At 39.8% G+C, this 19,935-nt stretch overlaps 1 protein-coding gene and 1 long non-coding RNA gene across 3 annotated transcripts in view; one reads left to right on the plus strand and one right to left on the minus strand.

Annotated features, from left to right (window-relative positions):
• Positions 1-19,935, plus strand: part of LOC139628050 (uncharacterized) — a 146,864-nt gene that overhangs the window by 66,775 nt on the left and 60,154 nt on the right. The window contains exon 3 of one of the 2 annotated variants that reach the window (XR_011692667.1): positions 1,598-1,728. The exons of the other annotated variant lie outside the window; for it this stretch is intronic. This is a non-coding gene — a long non-coding RNA (uncharacterized lncRNA). Of the gene's footprint in view, positions 1-1,597; positions 1,729-19,935 lie in introns of those variants that run through there. 2 annotated transcript variants of the gene reach the window in all.
• The window catches only part of lrrc4cb (leucine rich repeat containing 4C, genome duplicate b), a 41,211-nt gene that overhangs the window by 11,576 nt on the left and 9,700 nt on the right, over positions 1-19,935 (minus strand). The gene's annotated exons all lie outside the window — the stretch shown is intronic.

Below are 19,935 nucleotides of genomic sequence, written 5' to 3' on the forward strand. Positions count from 1 at the left end.
ATTTGCTTTTGTTTATTGAATGGCTTTGAAATGACACATATATCAAACTTTAGAGGAGAATGAGAAAAGCAAAGTATTGAGTGGACAAACTTTTCAAGCTACTGTGTAAAGAAGTGTGTAAAATGCCAACATGCAACCTTTTCTCAGGGATTTGCACATGAATCACTTATTGTGATATGGTGGTAAAGAGCATCACATTATAGAACTTAGAGTTCCTGTATGTTATTTCATGTACCCTTGTTTCAGGCAAGTACACAAAGGTTGCTATCTTCTGCCAATACTGGGGAGAGGGAGAGCGAGAAGGTAAAGAGACACCTTTCAAGTGATAATTAAATTCCTGTTCACATACTGCCTTATGTTGCCTCCATTATGATAATTGCATGGGCTAAATAATCTGCAGGGACCTCCGTGTCCAAATGCACTCTGCCAAGGCTCTGTCTGGTCTCTGCAAAGGGATTAAGACAGGATGCCCTGGGTGGCAGGCAGACTGAATGCGAGGGCGCTCTTAGTATTCGTGTCACTGGTGTAGCCCACCAATCTGCTTCCATGACTGCGTTCCTAAAAAGAGATCTACAGGATCTGCCAACTGTAGGTGGAAGGGCATCGTGGCAGAGTCAAGGCTGACTGGACCAAGTGGAAAACATGGCACATTTAACTATGTTAGCACCTCTTAGGCAGCGGGGACAGTCTTGGTAATTGGTTACACAGATATGGGCTAATGCTCTCACTGCAAAACATTTTGGTTTTGTTGATCAGAAAAACTGTGGAAACACATTCCCTCCACATGCAGTGTGTGAAAGCAGGTGGCAGCCTGAGGTTTAGGTAGGTGAGTACACACATCCGGCAGCAGTGGCAGAATAATGAGCTGCACAGACTCTGTAAGCTGCCTTCTTATAGTGGAGAAACGGATCACAGTTTCAGCCGAGGATTTCTGTGATTGGTGCAGGAGGTGCACATGCAGCTGATTTGTGAATGAACTCACGACACTCATTTTGTTTGAAAGACCAATTATTAAACATTAAATTAAAAATGTTCCACATTACAGTGATGCTCTTGTTACATGTTATGCTTCATCAGAGGAAATTGGCTCTCTGCAAATGTGTTAATAACATTGAATGTGGTTTCTTTCAGGTTCAGAAGCCAGGGAAAGTGGGCCAGGGAGTTGTGTTTTAATGATAACATGCAAATTGCAAATTTTAGTTTGCAATTTGTATGAACCAATGAGATTTGTACCTCACTGCAGCACATCACTGGTGTAGTGATATTCTATGTTAATACCTCCAAAAGGGCAAAATACTGTTATTCATTGTTAGTATTGGGAAATACAACAGTGTTGTATTAAAAATGGCACAATAGCAATGCAGCTTCAATGGCCAGTCTTGGCAGGTTGCCGCTCCCTGCAAAATGCAGAGTGCTCGAAGGGATTAGTTCACTGGAGTGTCCTCTGTTCAGTCACAGCTATTTGCCAATGAATTCCAGCCATTCTAGTTTGCAAATTGACTGCATAGGAGGAGTTGGAGGCAGTTCTCTCTGGAGCTTTTGTGTTTGCATTGGGGTGACAGGATACTGACAACAGATGGCACCATACGTGGTGCAGCCTTTTGTTCTTTTGTTTAAGGTTGCTGCTCACCAACGTGCCACTGATTCTCATTGGAAATCCTTCCTGTGGATTGTGCCCCACATCTATCAGTATGTGGGGAGTCATTTCTCACATATCTAAAAAGTGCAATGCTGAGACCCTGCATGTAGCCCCATGTTGACACACACTTATCTAGGTTGGTGTTGACACAGTGTCACACAATTTCATTCTGACATGTGTGAACCTAAATAATATTTAGGTTGTATTTATTATGTATCATTACAGTGACACAAGTTTTGCTTGTCTTGTAATAAGGAAGGTGATGGTTCATTTTTGCAAAGTTAATCAGCTTTGGGTTGGTGAAGTTTTCAGGTACTGTAAAAATTTCTAGAAGCTGTTGGCTTTAAAAAATATACTTGAAATTTAAAGGAAAAACCAACATGAAGTGTCTTAGTAAGGTGTTGGGCCACTATGTGTCGCCTATAGACTTTATAACAATGGACACAGACTCCAGGTCTGAAAAATTATGCCACTGCGGAAGTGCATTAAACCTGCATTTTTCTAATGACCATCAGGGGGTGTCTCCACTGGTTGCAGATTGTAGTAAAGTCTATAGGAAAATGTCTCTACTTCTCACTTGATTCATTATCTCATTAAATGTTTTCCTAATGAGGTTATGGTTTTAGTTGCTAGTTTTAAGTCTTCTTCGATACAGGAAGATGTTCATTTTGTAAATTATGGTCCCATTTAGGGTATGGTTTAGGGTGTGGCTACAGTTTGACAGATTGTACAACACACGGCAACCTGCCAATCAATCCACCTACATCTATGTGGGCTGCTGTTATCACATCCGAAGTATGTATTAGCTTTTCAAACTCTTCACAGTGAACTGAAGATTTGACAACTTGGAAGCAGCTGTCAGTGTAGTAGGGCTCATGTACATTAATTTGATTAGTTATTGTCATTGAAAAATGTAATAATAATAAAAAAAACCTACCATAATTAAATTGTACTGAGAGCATGGTTTTTCCAAATGTACCATATGTGTCATGGTGAACAAGACACTTTGGTGAACTAGTGTCATTAAAATTGATCAGTAAGACACGTAAGAACAGCACAAACTCTGATATCTATATTTAGATCCTTCATCTGTGTGCTCTTGTATGATTATAATACTGTGCATGTTGCTGTTGTTAAAATTTGTACTGGATATGCTCCATAAAACCATCAACAAACTTAAAGCAAGAGCTTCATAAACACCTTTATTACAGATTAAAACTACATTAATTTCAACAATTTACTACACTGGAAAGGTGTATAAAAGAATGTCATAAATGGATTAATTAAATACTGTTCGGTGCAAATTACAATCAACCGTAACCACATACAAAATATAAAAAAAGAAAAGCTATGGATGAAGGTAAAAGTGAACTTCATTGTCACAAAACAAGTTTGCATAATAAAAAGAGGTAGTGCAACATATTTTTTAATAACAAGTATAAAGCCTATATTTATCATGAATCCCTGTGTGAGACAGTTTGTATGTAGCAGGCTCACAGCGTGAAGGAAGAAGGTGTTCTGAAGTCACTATGAAAGGGACAAAAAGGCTACCTGACACAGTATTTGAATGTAAATGTGTCCCAGTAACAACCTCTCTCTAAATAAGTGAGGTTCTTGGAACAGCACACATTAACTCTAATGACTGAGAGCTATAAACTACTACTACTATCTAATGTTTTAAACTACTTACAATTTGTTACAGCTACATTTGGGGTCCAAACGTTGTTGGACTATATGTCCAACATGGGGGCAGAGCCTCTCCATATCTTAAAGGAATAAGACAGTGGGAATAGGTGAGGTTCTAGGTGTAGGGAACATGGAAGAGCATAGCTGATAAGACTGAACAATGTTATGGCCACAAGTGTTACATTAACAAAGTACTATATTAACAAAAATAACACTCATCACATTAGGCATTTGGGCATTTTTTTAAGTGGCTAAAACATGTTTTTGTGGATAGCCCCATCCACGGCAGCACATCACTCAGGCTCTGTGCCAGTGCTCCCTGCTGCCTCTCCAGACTGGCAGCGTGCTGATCTGAAGCTACTGCAGGTAATACACTGACTATAGATAAGTACCTCACACAACCCTTCGTCAAATAACCCCAACTATCACTTTAAAGAATGAACATATGAAGCCATAACACTGTTCACAAACCTGCGAGCCTTGTCAATCAAACCCAAATTTCCACCAGCCTTCCACCTGCATCTCTGGGTGATGCCAGAGAAGATGATCTTCAAGTGTGTTAGGAGTGGAGCAGTTTTTCCTACGCACAGGTGGAGGTGGTGCAGGTCATTCTTGCTGTGACGAGGTTGTAGCTGTCCCCACTTATCCAGATCATGGCTGGATAGAAAAAACATTGTAATAGTGAGAAATGTATCATATTGTAGACTATGAGAACAAAGCAAAAATAGATTTTGCATTTTATCTGAAAATACATAACAGCTGCTCTCGGTAATGTTAGTGTTTTTGAAAGAATCACTCTAAAAGAGGTTTTGATGCATCAACAATGACATGAGGTGCACCTGCAAAATCAAGCCTACAAGCACTGAACCAAGTTTAATGTTAACACACACTGACGCACCAGCTGATCTGCTCTGGAATGAACGGCAACAGTTGACTATAATGATGTTATCGTTTTGTTACCGTTACTTAACAATATTCTATTCTTAAGTAACGTAACTTCAGATTTGCAGAACTAATTCTAAAACACAATGTTACAATGTTTTACACTTGGTCTATGATTTTAACACAGGAGGTTACACCACACATTTAGCCTCCACACAGGAAGATACAAGAACATTACAAGGTTACTTCTCGTATATGTAATATTTGCCAAATTTGGACATGTATGCAATTAGCTACTAAGATTACTTTAACACTTATCTATAACATTTACCTTGAATATGGAAACCAACTTTGTTAGCAGCGGCTTCTCACGGTGCACCCAGGGGCCTGCGGCCAGGTTGGCGGTGTAGGTGGCCGTGCACAGCGTCCTCGGTTCTCATGTCAGAATCCACTCCTTGCTCCTCCCCAGCTTCACCCTCTCATCCAAATGGGGTTTCTTCTTGTTTAAAAAAACCGAGATGACGAAGGCCAAAATGCAAACTCAAGGCTTCAAAATATGGCAGCTTCAGTGCTCCTTGGTATTGATTCTTCAACTCTCTGAACTCTACTGGAGGGTTGGACACGGTTCTTCCAAAAGATAGTCCCTAAATTTAGTGTTTTCATGATGGTGGTGGAGAGCTCTGTCTAACACCAACCGGTCCAAAATCTCCCAGAGGTGTTCAGTTGGGTTGAGATGTGGTGACTGTGAAGGCTAGAGAGTATAATAATCATTTTCATACTCATGACACCATTCGGTGACCCCTTGTGCCCTATGGATGGGGGCAGTGTCATCCAGCGTCATCCGGTTTTCTCTGTAATTTGTCACTTGTCTGTATATATTCTGGCTATAGTTACTCTTAGTAAAACAAAATTTTAATCAAAACAGTAGTATACACCCACAAACATATGAAATCAATATATCGAAACAAGTCTATCATGTCCAAAAAGATATAGGCTTAAGCCATCAACCTTTCTGTCAACCTGAAGCCATATTTACCATATGCCTCTAGAAACGTCTATATACTGTAGCCAGTGCAAGCATCTTGTTCAGGTTCATCTGTTGGCTTGGCTGGGTTTTGGATTGACTTGAAATGCCACAGTGAACTGTGTCACCTAAATAAGATGCTTATCTTAGCTGATGTGGTGCTGTTGACTGTAAGCATTGATATGTAATTAATATGTGATACTGTTCTGACGCAGGAGTTGGATTCTCATAAGCGTGTTTGGAGTCTTAGAAAGTGCCCATGTGTGGTAGCTGAAAGGAAACATGGCCCCTGTGTAGTTAAAAGGCTTCATCACATGATGCCTATACAGTCTAAAAAGCAAGCAGCATCCAATCATCTAGTTATGTTTCCATAAAGAGCACACAGTGTGCACCTGTGAGAGTATAAGTGGGCTGTTTACTCCTAATTACCTTTATGCACACACAAAAAAAAACATTGAGTATTTCACAGAAAAACTAAAATGTGGTGAGAAAAACTCATCATCATGTTGTGTCAAAGAGCACAAGGACAACAGATTATTTAATATTCTAAAAACTAAAAGACATATTGTCCTTTTAATACAGTAAGAATCAGGACTATACCAAAGATAATTACCAACTTTTGCTGTGTAATGAACACGCATACATTCACCTCATGATCATATTTAATCCTGCAAGACCTACACACAAGCACCCACACACAAATATTCACACAAGAATTACACATGCATACAATAGATGCCTGCATATCTCAGCCAAGGATTAAAGTCAAGCTAAACCCTTCGTTCTCAAATTGCCTAACTGACTTGAATAAAGTGATAGCCATGTGATACTTCTATTGATCCCTGCAGTGAAATTCTCTTTTCACTTTGCTCCCTCCAGGGAGGTCAGAGTGTAGGGTCATCTTCACATAGAGCGCCCCTTGAGCTGCCACAGAGTCAGTGGGGAATCGCTGATTTGCTCAAGGGCAGGACAAGAACGACGAGTACAATATAAGCTCTTTCCTGTACAGCTACAACGGGAGGGCCATCTTAAATCTCTTCTACTTAGAATATCTTCAAAAGAAAAATTTCCAACGTAAGACACAAAGCTTCTGGAGGTAAAGGGTAGATTTTTATTAGAAGTGAATATTAGGAGAGCACCATTAGGTTGTCCTACTTTGAAGGCAACTTATTCACCTAGTCCTCTGTATAGAACAATAGGCACATCTCAACTATTCTTCTTAAAGTATGTCCCTGCCATGTGCCATGTTGTATGATATGGGTATTGGTAATTCATATCTCAATATTAGATCCTTTATATTAGATCCTAGATTAGAACGTTCCATGTTGCATATATGCTGCTACCTAACTGTCAAAACTGTAGGACGCTATAAATTCTTTTCATGAAGCAACTAGTCCATCCCACTGCAACGATTTACAGCTAGGAAATTAAATTCCCTTTGACCAGATTACTATAATTATCTACCTCATGTTGAAGGGTGAGCAGAGGATTAAGGTCTGTTTAAAAATAACCACCATCAAATATATTTGGACTCAATAAATGAAAGCTGAAGAGCAGACATTTTCTCAGTGGTGTGATTTTTAATTTTTTTCCCCCTCCACTTCTCCCTTCGCTTTTCTTTTCTCTCTGTTAATCTTCTTTGATAATTCAGCAGCGAATGCATGACGCTTGGTGGGAGACCGTCTTAAAGTCAGTCGGAAATCAAAGCAGGGAAAATGCAGTTATTCAAGTGGCAGTCAACAATTTTTGCAAAAGATGGATGTACACTGCACACACAGTTTCTCATAAAGACTCAGATCTACCAAGAGGATCACAAATCATCACCAGGAGCCATATTATTGTTCCGCTTGTGCAAGGTCATTTGGAAGGCCTGGGAGTTATTGTGTTGGTGCGACACAAACATTGTGTACCTTATTAACTTTGTATTTTCCGCAGACGATGATGATAATTACCTCTTATTTTGATAGTCTTGGAGGAAGTGTTATTACGTTTTATTACCCACCAACCCAGCTGCTCAGCACACTATGGTTGTGCTAGGTAAGGGATTGTGTTAGTTCACTGCTGATGGCTGATTGATTGTGTGTAGCCAGCGTTGACAGCACACAGCAGGTAGTCCATCTTGTTTTTCTTTCATTATTCGTTCATAGTGTGAAGTCTCAGCTGGCATGCTAATAAGCTGTTTAGGATTAGTGTTGTGCCAAAATTTGTATCCACCCCCCAAAGAATGAGTTGCCCCGTTGGTTTGTCCTTGTTTGTCCTTGTTTGTTGTTTTATTTTTGTTGTGGTTTTTATTTTCTAACACTTTCTAACAGCAAATGATCATAGATACATCACTCACAACTTTTACCACAACTCAGTCTCTAAAATGCAATTCTGAGTTTTTTTTGGTTTTATTTTGGCCAACTATTTTTGTGTTTTATAAAGTTAACATACATAACTCTGGGCCTGTTTCTCAACACGGTGTTGGTAATTTTACCTTCATGAATCACTTAACAGTTGTTAATCGGCATAAGTCCAATGCCCTCCAGTCCACACATCATGTTATAGCACACTGAACCTGTTAACCTTGGGCTTTAATCCCGAGTTAACATCACCCTGGGTTATCTTCACACATTTAACACTGTTTATATTTAATCCTTGTTGCCCTGAGGCGGAACGGTCCAGCGGCTGTGGTTGCTTGTTATTCCTTCCTGCATGTGTGACCCCAAGTCATGTATTTGCTCATGAAGGTGCACTTTGTACCGTCAGTTATTTATGATTTTAGAAAAGTAGAAATCAATGTTTCTGGCGAAAGCTATAGGAGCCAAAGTTGTCATATACAGTATTTCATGATGCATGATATGCAAATTCCCTGTAGGTTTTTTTTTTCCTATTCAAACTAATACTATTGTAAAAGAACAGGACAGCCACAGGTTTCTAACCATGTAAACATTATGTGTAAGGTTGTTTAATGCTATGCGTTCTGCAAAGGAAAGTGATTATTCCTACAAAGGTCACTTCCTTGATGGTTTAAACAAATATTTTATTAAATGTGTTTCATGCTCTATTGAATGAGATGATTAATAGATGATCAATAATCCTTTATTTCAGGAGAGACAGTTACACAGCATCTACAAAGATAGAAATTTAGCCTGAAAGCTAATGTTGTATCTGTATTGGTATATAACTTGATGGATGTATTTGTTAATCTAATCCTGACCTGAGTGACAGAGATATGAAAATATAATATACTGCTGTTCTGTGACAACCATGTATCTCCAAAATGTCTGATTTTATTTACTACAATATAAATCCTTGTATTAAGTTTAGTGGCAGTGGATTTTTGAGATAATCCACTGAGAACTTTAAGTAAATCTGTCGAAGTGGGTGATTTATCTCAACTCATTTTATCTCTTATATTCTTCCCCTTATCTGAAAATCACCAAATTTGGACTTTTTTGGAGAAATGTTTGAAACAAGTTGTTAAACCAGCACTGACTTCTTATCACCTATTAAGCACAGGGATATGATATACTGGATTTATTGGAAAGAGCTGCTGATGATTTATACATCCAGGCGAGTCCAGGAAGTAAACCTTGGCATTCATTTGGAGTTGTGTTTCTGGACACCTTATGAATGTATGTTCTTTATCCACTCTTCTTTTGGCTCTGTTTTTGGTCTCCAACAGCACCTAAGAAAAAATCTCACTCTGCATGTTCCACTCTGTTCACCAGCTGGTCGCTAAGTGTCTGTCTGCTGTTTGGAGGCTTTAAAAAATTAAAAATACTTGAAAATGTGTCATTTACAGCTTCTGTCAGCAAATCCATTCATCCATTTTCTATAGCACTTGTTGCATTCATGCTCTGGGTGAAAATCTCCCAGGACAGGTCGCCAGTCTTTCACAGTGCTAACACATATAGACAGACAAACACATTTACACCCACTGGCACCTTAGAACATGCAGACTGGGAGAAAACTGGAGCACATGGAGGAAACGGATGCAGACAGTGATAATATGTAAATAATCCACACAGATCCTTTTTGTCTGGAGTTTACATGTTCTTCCTCGCTGGATATCAGGATAAAACGCACAACCCTCGGCTTGCAAAATTCAGTATTACATATATTATCCTATATTTATAGATGTATATTTGTAGACGTTTTTTTTTTTTTTTTTAAGATCTCAACTCAATGGAAGTTGAGCAGTGTTCTGAGCACTGAGCACACAGAGTACATTGTCTTTTCCTGCTCCTCTCCCCATGTCTGCAGCTCCGCGACACCTTAATCCTCTAGCTTTTTCACTCTCTTTCCTCGAAGCACCTTTCTCCTTCTCCCTCACTCCCCTGAGAGCCACTATCTGTCTCCCTCTATCCCGGAGCCTTTCTCTGTCTCCTTTTCCCTCTCCACTGTCATCACTAAATAATTCCTTACAGGAGAAAAATCTAATCAAATCTGAGTGAGAGTGAGAAAAGCAGAGATGGGAAGAAATTGTGTGTGTGAACCCAACTTGGAAAAAGAGGGTGGGGGGTGGGGGTGGGGAGGGGGTTAAAAAGAGACAGAATCAGAGAGCAACATTGGCAGTGTGTGAGGGGGTTGTAGAGTGAGAGAACTGCAAGTGAATTTGCAGTCAGAGCACTTAGTGTGAGGAATCCATTCATTATTCATTAGCTAATTCACCATGTATAGTAATTAAAATCAGGGCCCGCTCCAAAATGGAAAGAGCTATGATAGACTGGTTTTCTATGTGCAATATTTAAGAGGGCTGCTTTTCAGTACTCACACTTCAGGGTTTTATAAATCATGTTTACGTCTTTAAAGTGTGCAACTCGCTGTCAGTGCTCCTCCAGTGCAGTAAGTACACAGGGTGACATCTTTCTGACACGGGAATGAATCCAAAATAGAAATATGCAAATGTGCAGCATGACCTATAAATAACAAACAAACCACTGCCTGTTCATTATACAGTATACTTGAGGAAATCGCTTATTAAAAACAAAAATCAGCATTGTCAGTGTCAAGATATACATTTAATAATTAAAACACGTGTAACCCATTTTGCATATTTGCATACTGTACAATGGTTTCGCTGTGTTTGATTTATAAATCCAGACAGTGTGTGCATAAAAAAAATGCATAATGTATGTCACACCCCATTGGAAAAAAAAAAAACACACACAAGCATTTCTATTTGATCCTGAAAACACTACGAGACTGAAATAATGTCAAGTCAATTAATAGCAGACTAAAATAGGGAGTGCTGATCATCCCCCTGTTCAGTCTGTGGGGAAAAAAGAGTTGCTTGTTTGAGCTATATTTGAACAACAAAGTTGCTTGTTTTGGCCTCGTTCTGACAGCAGTGGTAAAGGTTGCAGTCGAAACAATCCCACACTATGTGTGTGTCTGTGTTGTGCCTGTTTATTCCAACCAATAGACTAATTGTCTCTCTGGCAGGTGGTTCAGATCAATGGCTATAACCTCCAGCTTCTTCTTTTTTTTATTATCAGTTGACTACAATTAAAAATGTTCCTCTGGGTGGTCTGTGTGCGTGTGTGTGTGTGTGTGTGTGTGTGTGTGTGAGATATTATCCAGGCCCCTCATTTATGAAAGGAGACTGATTGTGTATGAGGATTAATCTAGTATGGAGATGTGCAACAAGCCCCATAAAGATGCTAAAATCATTTGAACCATCTTATGCATGTTAATCTATAACTTCATCACCTTTCCACAAAACCAATCTGCATCTGGGCCGGTCTATAACAGCCTCATTACCAACTGAGAACACATAAAAAAAAAAAACATAAAGTAACACCTAACGATGTCCATTGCTCCCTATTGACCATGGAAACCACACAGTAGTGATTCAACATGCATTCATGTGGTGAAAGCTTTTATATCTGCAGTACTGAGAACCCTGCGTCTTGTAGAAAAGAGAACTCCTGCTCAGCACAGAAAAGGATGCTTCTGCCATTCCTGAAGCAGCAGCAGCAGCGTGTTTGGAATAAACTGGGCAGTTAGCATGAGCACCAACAGCCATGTGACTGACCAAACACAAAAAAAAAGGATGCCACCTACAGAGAATAAAATTACATGAGCACAACATGTACAGACAAAATAACATAAATTGAGAAACATGGAAACAGCCTTCCAAAGGTGAAAAGCACTTAAGGATGAAGGGGGACAATGAGGAACCAAATGGCCTTCATTTTTTTTTTTTTTTTTTTTTTTTTTGGACAAAGCAATGATGTCCTATGTTGCCAAGAGATGGCTAATTTCTTTTTTTTTTTTTTTAAAGTTATGTTTGTGGCCATGGAGCCTAGTTTGCTGAGTGCAGAACTCATTTATGGAAATTGCTGAATAGCACACAAATTCTCAAATACTTGATTTTGGGAAGATATATTATTGCATGAATTTAAATGATTGTAATTTTTATGGAACGCATGGAAGAGGGCTTTATTATTATGTTTTCAGCCCAAAAAAGGTTGCAAAAATGTAGAATTTAATACAAAAACAACCTGCACAAGGGCTAGAAACAGTGATTATTTTCATGATCACTTTATCTGCTGCCAGGACATCACGGTTTTGTCATGTTTTCTCTGACCAGCTCTCCAAACCTGAAAGATCAGACCAAAAAACATACAAAAACATGTGAGCACGAGTTGGAACAGAGAAACGTTCAGGATATTGATTGATATATTGTTAACCAAATTAGTTGCAGATTATTTTTTTGCTGATTAACTAAGCAATTAATCAACTAATCATTTCATTTTAGTTTGCTCCTTTAACTGGAAACTCTGAACAAAGAATTCCAGCTTTTGATTTAATAACTGTTGTTAAACCTTTATTTCTACATGGCATGTTGCATGTGCAGGTTTTGTATCCTGGATTTCTCGTCATATGCGACAGAGCTCACTCCACAAACGAGCAGGAACAAATTATTTACTGAGCGTTTAATATCAATGGCCAATTATTGTCGTGTTTTGTTGCAGTTCATGTTCTATGTTCACGAATGCTTTTATCCTCCACATTCACTCTGAAGAGTGAATTGTTCCTTCAATTAACATATCCGGTCTTGTGTCGCTACTTTAAGTGGATGAAAGCGACTAGCGGATGAGTGAATGGAAGATAGAGGGAAAGCGACAGATGTTGGCTGAAGTCACTGTTGCTCCTCTCTCTCTGCCCTGGTGTAAAAGTGGGTGTTGATCCCCTGAATACAGATGGTTTTTACACAAGCAATCCTCTAAACGGCTGAGACACGCTAACATGCTGGTGTCTCGAATGGCCTGCGTCTATCTCCAGCGCCTTTGCAATGCCAAACACCTCTGTTAATGTCACAGCCAAGAGCCTCAGTTTAGGATACGGTTCAGAAGACATTTCATATTACCTTTTGTGGTTCTACAGTGAATGTGCAGTCTTGGTTTTTCCATTTGGCCAGTGAGAAGCAGGGACGAGCAGTAACGTGTGCAGAAAATTGGAGCTACTCTTTGAAGCTGCCTGAAGGTAAGTCTGCACTGAGGAATCAATGCCTAATGGAAAATATTGCTTGAATGCACAATCATCTTAATAAAATTGTGGTATCTCTCCTCTGGCCCCTCCCTTGTGCCTCGGTGGTAGATTAGGCTGAACCTATGACAATTAACCTTGAACACCGTGGGGGAAAGTAGAGGAAGGAGCCCGCAAGATTTTCAATAATTAAATTACCCCTCCTGTTGCACATCTCAAAGTCCACTGCCACATCCTCTGCCTCCCAAGTTACCAATAGGCCAGGCTCTTTGTTGTGCAAATTCCTATTCACTGTATTATACCTCACAATTCAGACACTTTTAATGTACAGAGAGCTGCACATGAATATGCAACTACTTTATAATTTAACAAGTTTGACGTGCTAAGTGAGACATAAGCCATTGTTCTACTGTGTAATCCAGGTGACTGCACAGCGATTGTAAATGTTTCAGTGATTATACATCTGTGTAACTTGACATGTAAAATCAGGTGTGAATTGGTTTGTAGCTCATTAGACGTTGCAAGGAGGGGTGGAAGCTGCGATAGAGGTGTAAAAGAAATTCAATTCAGGTGCGGCTGCATTTGCAATGGATGGATGGATGAACTTTAATGAAAAATAGTGTTGGTATTAAGAGCAACAGAACCAGTGTTTGGATCTGGCCATACAAAGCCAGACTACAGGTTGCACTCTCAGTTTGACACCAAGCCCTTTATTGGGCAAACAGACTAATGTTTGTCAGTGTATGTCAAAGTGACAAAGAAATGAGCAAATAGATATTTGAATAAACCAAATTAGGTGCAGCAAATTCTGTATTTACATAGTGATGTGACTCGCTGCCTCTCAAACTGGGCTGTGTTTAGGCAGTTCCACTCTTAGATTCTCTTATGCCACTTTTTTTCTTTCTTTGAGCTTTTTATGAGCAAAAATTGACGTAGAAAACATTTAGGTAGCGACTGGTTACAGTAACAGTCAACTTTTCGGCTGTGTATTGTAGCTCCAGTGCTATCAAGTAGCTCCTTTAAAAAAAGGTGTAAGTAAGTAGTAGGCTACACCTCTTCTATCAACATGTCAAATACACTCACTGGCCACTTTATTAGGTACACCTGTTCAGCTGCTTGTTAATGCGAATATCTAATCAGCCAATCACAAGGCAGCAACTCAATGCATTTAGGAATGTAGACATGGTCAAGACGACCTGCTGAGGTTCAGACCGAGCATCAGAACGGGGAACAAAGGTGATTGAAGTGACTTTGAACGTGGCATGGTTGTTGGTGCCAGATGGGCTGGTCTGCGTATTTCAGAAACTGCTGATCCACTGGGATTTTCCCGCACAACCATCTCCAGGTTTACAGAGAACGGTCCGAAAAGATAAAATACCCAGTGAGCAGCAGTTCTCTGGAAGACAATGCCTTGTTGATGCCAGAGGTCAGAGGAGAATGGACAGACTGCTTTGAGCTGATAGGAAGGCAACAGTAACTCAAATAACCACTCGTTACAACCAAGGTTTGCAGAAGAGCATCTCTGAACACACAACACGTCGAACCTTGAAGCAGATGGGCTACAGCAGCAGAAGACCACACTGGGTGCCACTCATCTAACAACAGGAAACTGAGGCTATGATTCACACAGGCTCACCAAAATTAGACAATAGAAGATTTGAAAAATGTTCACTGGTCTGATGAGTCTCGATTTCTGCGGCGACATTCGGATGGCAGGGTCACAATTTGGCAACATGAAAGCATGGATCCATCCTGCCTTGTATCAATGGTTCATGCTGGAGGTGGTGGTGTAATGCTGTGGGGGATATTTTCTGGGCACACCAACTGACCCTACCAACTGAGCATCGTTTAAAGGCCACAGCCTACCTGAGTAATGTTGCTGACCATGTCCATCCCTTTATGACCGCAGTGTACCCATCTTCCGATGGCTGCTTCCAGCAGGATAACACAACATGTCACAAAGCTCAAATCATCTCAAACTGGTTTCTTGAACATGACAATGAGTTCACTGTACTCAAATGGCCTCTGCAGTCACCAGGTCTCAATCCAATAGAGCACCTTTTGGATGTGGTGGAACGGGAGATTCGCATCATGGATGTGCAGCCGACAAAGCATCAACTGCGTGGTGTTATCATTTCAATATGGACCAAAATCTCTGAGGAATGTTTCCAGCACCTTGTTGAATCTATGCCACGAAGAATTAAAGCAGTTCTGAAGGCAAAAGGTGGGCCAACCCAGTACTAGCAAGGTGTACCTAATGAAGTGGCCGGTGAGTGTATGTAGTTAATCTAAATTTCATATTTTCTGCTGCTCATTTCATTTTCAGGTTGTGGCTATAGGATATGGATTCCAGGTCAATACACTAGAATACATCAGAAGGAAATTTCTGATAGTTTTAGAGTGAAGTTAAACTTTATAAATCTCAGTGGGGAAATTCCTCCTTTGATCTTAACCATTTAAGAGCAGTGGCCAGTCAAGAACCAAAACCATAAGGCACGACTTTAGGTTTGTAAGGAAACCTTGTTGAACACAATGACAAAGAGCAAATGAAAAACGGGAACAGAGCCAATGTTCGATCCTGAGAGGTGACATTGGTACCTCTTATCCTCCTCAGACTGATCCAGAAACATGTTCTAATGGATAATTTCAGAGCTCCAGTGCAGCTGCAGTGTTTTGTTTTTTTTTTTAAATGTGAAAAATCTAAGCATAGAGCAGTGACAGCCCAGTGAGTGGCACGCTCGTTCATTCAGGTTGAGGAGTGTGTTTGCTCTGTCGGGTGTAGGAAGGGTTCATGTTGATGTCTGAGTGAAGCAGTGAGCTGCCAATCATTCACTGAGCAACCTACTTGACAAAACACTTGTCTCAAGCTAATGCCTATTGATCACCGTGAGCGTGGGCCATGCTGGCATGGATCCACTCCGAGGAAAACAAATTATTACACTGCAGCCACACAAAAAATATCACTTCAGGTTGCTGACTCAGTGTCTGCATCCAGCTCACGTTCCTGACATGCCCGTGACACTGGTACAGCTGTAGCTCTCTGTAGGTCTTGTATCAAGTTTTGAAAAGGAGAATCTTGAAGAATTATATTCAGAAACTGAGCCTTAAAATGAGTCATCAGGACTTCTGTAACTTTGCCACCGTCAAGATTTAGTTTCTCTGAGTGTTCACCTGAAATCTGCTATATATTTATTAGATCACAAAAAACTGTTCCTCTTATGGATATCAAAACACCAGAAAAGTATCAAATATGGGTCCTAAGAAGATACTTAGAAGAGAATCTATTTAATTTGCGTTCAGTTATAGACAAAGGGAGTGTTCAAATAGATCTCATACACATAAAATCCATTGAATTGTTTGTGACCCTCAGTTTCGAGATCAGCTGTGGAATAGGTAAGCCCCGCTGTGGCGTGAAACACCCTGATCACCTAATGGGCAAAATGTGCTATAAATCCACACCATTACAGTAATGGACAAAATGCATTGTAATCTGAGAAACGACTGTAGTTTCACATTTGGCTGATGTAAATGAGGTGCTTTTTAATTTGATTATTAACTGAAGTCTGGGGTCATTTCTAGCAACACTGAGAAGACTGTATTTATTGTGGCTGAGTGACCGTATACTGTTGGTTGACTTTTTTAGGGGAGGGCAGGGGGCATATGGGATGCACACATTTTTTCTTGACCTCATAGAAATTCTCTTGTTCTGTTACACTGTGTACCTTCTCTTATCAGCACACACTGTTATTGCTATGTCTTCACCCATGTCTCCACTTAAAAAAAATCACAGCAGGTTTTGAAGGTCAACAAGGTCTTCTTTCATCCTACAGACTGTTTACACACTCTCTCACACACACACACACACACACACACAGTCAGATACACATGTACAGGTGTCTCGTGGTGCCTCCTTGCAATGCTGCACTTTCCTCTGGATATTCTCAAACAGAATATACAAGCTCGAGGGCTTGGAAGAGGGCCAGGCTTGTCTCCTTGATTTTGGGTCATAAACGCGGCCTCTGCCCAAGGACTGCAGGGCCTTTTAAAACAGGGCTCAGCTTGATTAGACACACTTCTGTTGCTCCGTCCCAACTGCTAGCAAGCCAGCTGATCAGAGAGGCAGAACAAAGCTGGTCTCTTACAAGCCAGTCGGCGCTCAACTTCCCGTACAGTAAACAGGATATATTTTAAAAAAAAAAAAAAAAAAGAAAAGAAAAGACTATCTTCCTTTTACCACTGCTTGTAGATGGTGGAAATTGCTGTCAGGACAGAAGCCCAGAATTTTGTACTACAAAAAAAATCTGAGGGATATATTCAGCATCAGCAGCTCATTCCAACAGGGACCGCAGCATCAAGATCAGCAACAGAAGAAAACAAGATTCAAATTCAAGTCCACTGCGCCGAGAAAAGGTGGAAGAGTTTCAAGTGAAAGTTCGGTTTTATGAGTCCCTATGCATTCTGCGTACGGCCGCACTCACACTGGTGTTTTGAACGTCTAATTTGTTCATGAATATTACATCGTGCACCATTTGGCTCATGAATATGAAATAGATGGAACCACAGGCTCTCCCCATAATCAACAGTCGACACACACAGTCCGTCGTCAGCTCTCTAACTCTGCGGCAGCATTTCCTCTAGTGCATTTAGCCAATCACAGCCAATCATAGCCTTAGCAGAGCGTCAGTGTTGGTACAAACTGTCCATGAATAACGTGTGAACACAGCGTCTTTGGATATTTTAGTGGATCACAAGCGTCTGCCTCTCTGTTCCGCTGTCTCCCTCATCTGCATGCACAGACAAATGGTATTTACAGTGTGACAGCCATAATTCCCTCGAACAGCAACTCTCTCTAACATGGAGCAAAAAATGTGATTGCAGTGTTTTATTTACTGCTGTTGGATAAACAGTGTGCTCACTGTAGAAACAACACGGCAACATGAAGCCGAGCCGAACAGCTAATGCACCAACAATCCCTGCCCATCCGTTTACCCTGCCTTAAGCCGCATGGCTTTGCTCCAACATGACCATATGCCCCTTAGCCTAGCTACTCTACTCTATATTAAATGACTCATACATAGTCTACATGTCATCTCTACCCAACAATGAGAAAGCACAACTGGGGAGGGATACTGGTAGACTATCCAGTGCTTGTCTGGCACAAATTATAGTTTCATTCAGTTGTACAACAGTAATTATTAGTGCTACATTACTGTCATCAATGAATCTGTTGATTATTATGGCCATAAAATTCTCCATTCTTTTCTTTTCTTTATCAGAACAAGCAATTTGAAGATGTCAGCTCTGGTTTTTTGGGAATTACACCAAACAATGAATTGATTTCTTCAGTAAATAATCAACAAATGAATTGATAATTAAAATAATTAATAGTGGCTGCAGCCCTATTTGTGATGTGATCTTTTGAGAATTGAGATCAAAGTTGTACTTAAATGTCGATGATTTCCATGTTTTACTTTAGTAGAGAATGTACAGAGAATGTGTCTTTTTCACACCTGTGATATTGACTCAACACAAGACATTGTGGTCAAGCTGAAAACAAGGCTGTCTTCTTTTCAGCGCCTGAAAATTCAGGGGGTACAATGTTTTCGCCAAAAAGCACAGTCAGATTCTATTGTTAGTATCAGGTTCTGTATATTGACACTGTACTTTTTGTTGCCTCTTGGTGAATAAAACAGTGATTCTACAGCCTGATTGGACACCAGGACAGTGAAGCATCCTTATCCAATCAGATGATAGGACTTGCTAAGTAAAAGCACGACACCACAAGTGGTAGGTAGGTTAGTCAAACAGTGATACTGTGTCTGACATCATTGTTAGTGCTTTCATTACCAAGGTGTGAGTGAGATAAAGACTTCACACTCCCCCTTAGTTTGTCTCAGTATTCCCCGTCTGGATAATTAAAGTCCAAGCAGCAGGTGCTAGTTAGACAAGCTTGCAAAATTTAGCCTCAGCTGTGTATTCTCAAAGACATTACAAGGAAACACATAATGCTCACTATGCTTCCATCTGACAAGTACTGACATGAGAAGCTTTTCCACTTTTGATGATCAAAGATCTTAAAAATGAGAGCTGCAACTAATTACCATTCTCATTATTGATCAATCTGCTGATTAGTGTCTTGATTGATTAATTGATTGATGTTGAATGACTGTAAATATGTAAATATGTTTGGGTTTTGAAGATGTCGCCTTTTTCATTATTTTCTATCATCTAAACGCCTCCGAGAAACAGGTGCTGCTTAATTTTGGATATACAGAATGAATTAGGTTTGGAGAAAATGGAGATGAATGTAGTTTTGTTTGTAGTTTTCAAAGCATTTAAAATGTCATTAGAAATGTTTTTTCCAGAGACAATGTTCCACTTAATCTTGATGTAATCTTGTGTGTGTGTATATATGTGCGTGTGTGTGTGTGTCTGTATAAAGCAGGTGCTCAGCAGGGAATTCGACTTCGTAATCGACCGCATCATTGATGGAGCCAAATATATATATATAGGTAATATATATATTTATATATATATATATATATATAATTTCCCGTCGGGGATGAATAAACTCATCTATCTATCTATCTATATATATAATATATATAGTTTGTGTGTGTGTGTGTGTGTGTGTGTGTGTATATATAGCAAAGCACCAAAATGACTCAGTCATTCTCAGTCAGTGATGTCAACAAAGCCTGTTTTGGGTAAAAGAAAAAAATATACAACAAAAAAACACAACTGTCATTTTGCATCTATGTCAGCACGTTGTAGGCGAGCTGTACCTCTGACATGCTGCTGTTGTTTGGAAAAATTTCATTTCAGCAGTAGAATTTGGTTCACAGTGGAGCTAAAGAAAGGTTTTATTCTGTCCATGTTGTCCTTCCAACAGTGGATTCAGACTGACAGTCCTCTGTCCACAGATATTATAGAGAACCTGTGATGTAGAGTATAATTTCCCAAAGGAGAGCTATTTAACTGTAACATATTTACAGTAAATGGCTTTACTAATTTGAATGTGGGCCTACAGCAATGTAGGTTACGTATACACTGCAACTGCATTGTGTAGTAATAATTACAGAAATATTGGATTGAATGTGATATCAGCACAGACTCGGCAGGAGGATTCTGGCTGTAATTAGTTGGACATTGCTATCTCCATGTGATGTAAAACAGTTATCCGATGCAGGAAACAAGTAAAAGATCAAATTGTGCTGCAACACTT

Source organism: Trachinotus anak, unplaced genomic scaffold (assembly GCF_046630095.1).
Source record: "Trachinotus anak isolate AG129_WGS33_773 ecotype Australia unplaced genomic scaffold, CSIRO_AGI_Tana_v1 ptg000011l, whole genome shotgun sequence".
Classification (NCBI taxonomy): domain Eukaryota; kingdom Metazoa; phylum Chordata; class Actinopteri; order Carangiformes; family Carangidae; genus Trachinotus; species Trachinotus anak.